The sequence below is a fragment of the Bison bison genome, unplaced genomic scaffold, assembly GCF_000754665.1.
Source record: "Bison bison bison isolate TAMUID 2011002044 unplaced genomic scaffold, Bison_UMD1.0 scf7180017864245, whole genome shotgun sequence".
Taxonomy (NCBI): Eukaryota; Metazoa; Chordata; class Mammalia; order Artiodactyla; family Bovidae; genus Bison; species Bison bison.
Genome location: NW_011494817.1, coordinates 68,513 through 71,254, shown reverse-complemented (window position 1 = coordinate 71,254; position 2,742 = coordinate 68,513). Strand labels below are relative to the sequence as shown.

The 2,742-nt window shown below is 43.8% G+C and overlaps 1 protein-coding gene across 1 annotated transcript in view; it reads right to left on the bottom strand.

Moving 5' to 3' along the window:
* TMEM135 (transmembrane protein 135) overlaps window positions 1-2,742 on the bottom strand; it is a gene marked incomplete at its 5' end in the record, with an annotated part of 241,078 nt that overhangs the window by 194,993 nt on the left and 43,343 nt on the right. The window lies entirely within an intron of this gene.

Genomic DNA, 2,742 nt, shown 5'->3' with positions numbered 1-2,742 from the left:
TCTCCTTCAGAATGGACTGGTTGGATCTCCTTGCAGTCCAAGGGACTCTCAGGAGTCTTCTCCAACACCACACTTCAAAAGCATCAATTCTTCGGTGCTCAGCCTTCTTCAGAGTCCAACTCTCACATCCATACATGACCACAGGAAAAACCATAGCCTTGACTAGATGAACCTTTATTGGCAAACTTCATTCATAACTTCCCTTTAAATTCATGCTCTCCACACACACACACACACACACACACACACACACACACGCCCTCAAAAAATAATTCTTGGCTTATCTAAGGAAAGCAGAGAGAAGGACAAAAATAAATTAAGCATTTCTTCTGTCTTCTTCCTTGCTAGGTAGGAGGGTCACTTCCCAATGCAGATCTACATATACTCTGTAGCCATGTTAAGGACAGCTGTGTTTCCAGACTTTATTAATAATGACTTGCACAGTCTGGATTTAGTAAAAGAAGACAGAACTGGAAAAGTGAATAGCTAGGTTCAAGTAAACAAGGTGACTATGGCAGGTCACTATGGACTATCTTCAAATCAGCTTTCACACAAAGCATTCTGGGAAACTAATCTCATATTATGAAAATGACTATACTGCTACTGCTGCTGCTTAGTCACTTCAGTGGTGTCCGAGTCTGTGTGACCCCATAGAAGGCAGCCCACCAGGCTCCCCCATCCCTGGGATTCTCCAGGCAAGAACACTGGAGTGGGTTGCCATTTCCTTCTCCAATGCATGAAAGTGAAAAGTGAACGTGAAGTCGCTCAGTCTTGTCCGACTCTCAGTGATCCCATGGACTGCAGCCTACCAGGCTCCTCCGTCCATGGGGTTTTCCAGGCAAGAGTACTGGAGTGGGGTGCAATTGCCTTCTCCCATGAAAATGACTATGTAATGTTAATAACCCAAATATTATTTCCTCTTTGGAACAATGTCTATAATTTTAAAATGTTTCTATGATTGATGTGGTGATGTCACACTCTCCCAGGCCAGACCTAAGCCATAATGGTAATTACTTACCGATTTTATCATAATATATATAGATATAGATACACTAACATCTTAAACTCTCTGTGCAAACATATATTTCTATGAATTATGTATTTTTTTCTCATTTATTAGAGTAATTATCACAGTAAAGAAATGTTAGGTTTAAGGGCTTCTTATTCCTCTTGGATGACATTAATTAATCTTCATAATAATCACAAAAAAAATGTATTAATTATTCCATTTGACAGAGGAGGAAACTGAGAAAAAACTAGAAGGTGGTAAACCAGGATTCAAACTGATGAGTGCCAGCGGCGCTCAGTCCTGAGAATCGATACTATCTCTGTATCTTGCCAATAACAATCACTCCCGGGGTATGAAATCACTCCTGCTGACCAAAAACCACTGATCTAGTTTTATGAGAACTTTTTGTCAAAAGTTTATTCTGACTCTGTTAAGATGACTTTTCTAAGTATGTTGCTAAGTCCATTACATTAATTGACTTCTGAATGTTAAGCTAAATTTGAATTCCTAGGCTAAACCTCACTTGAACATGGTATTATTGGACTGATCTGCTAAACTTTTGTTAAGAATACTGTGTCTAAATTCAAGAGAATTCTGAGTCCATCGTTTCAGTTTTCTTGTAGTGTCTTTGTCTTGCTTTGGTATCAAAATTATGCTGGCCTCAGAGAATGGATCCTGAAGTGACTGCTTCTCTTCAACCTTCTGATGCAGTTTGAGTGGAATGAGTAGAACTGGTATCATGTCTTCTTTAAATATTTATTGAGGGGAGGAGCTAAAATGGCAGAGGAGTAGGACACAGAGAACACTTTCTCCCCCACAAATTCATCAAAAGAACATATAAACGCAGAGTAAATTCCACAAAACTTCTGAATGCCGGCAGAGGACATCAGGCACCCAGAAAAGCAACCCATGTCTTCGAAAGGAGGTAGGAAAAAATATATAAGACAAAAAAAGAGGCAAAAGAGGGAGGGACGGAGTGCCCTCCCAGAAAGGGAGTCTTAAAAAGAGAGAAGTTTCCAAACACCAGGAAACCTTCTCGCTGCCGAATCTGTGCCGAGCACAGAGGGCAACATAACAGGGATGAAAAATAAATAAACAATTAAAACCTGCAGATTAGGAGCCCTACTGTAACTCTCCCAGCGGAGAAGCAGCGCAGATGCCTTCATCCGCCATTAGCAAGCAGGGGCTGGGCAGGGAGGCACGGCGCAGGCTGCATCCCTTAGAATAAGGATCTGGCCTGAATACCCCCAGCGCTATCTGAGCGAAATAATTTGGGCTAGCAAATCAGACTGTGGGATATCTACCACGCAAAAAGCCAGCCCTAACCTAAGACACCACCAGGCCCCCGCACGGAACAACAGACTGTACAGAGATAGCTGGCTGCAGACCGTCCCCCTCTGCTGACAGGCAGCCAGAGCCAGAAGGGGGAAATCGCAGCTCCAGAGAGACATTATCTATAAAACTATAAGCAGGCTTCTTTGCTAACTAAAACTTCTTGGGGGTCTGGATGGTCAACATCTCCCTGAGAAGGTGTGCCGGTTGTACACCTAGATAACCGAGCGGCAGGGAGGCGGTAAGTCGCAGCAATCGCGCTCACCAAACACCTCATCACCTGAGCTGCTCGGACCTGGGAAGGGCACAAAACGCTGGCCCAACCGAGTCTGCGCCTCTGAGGACTATCCGAGTGCCTGAACCTGAGCGGCTTGGACCTGGGAGGGGCAGGCAGCCCAGGG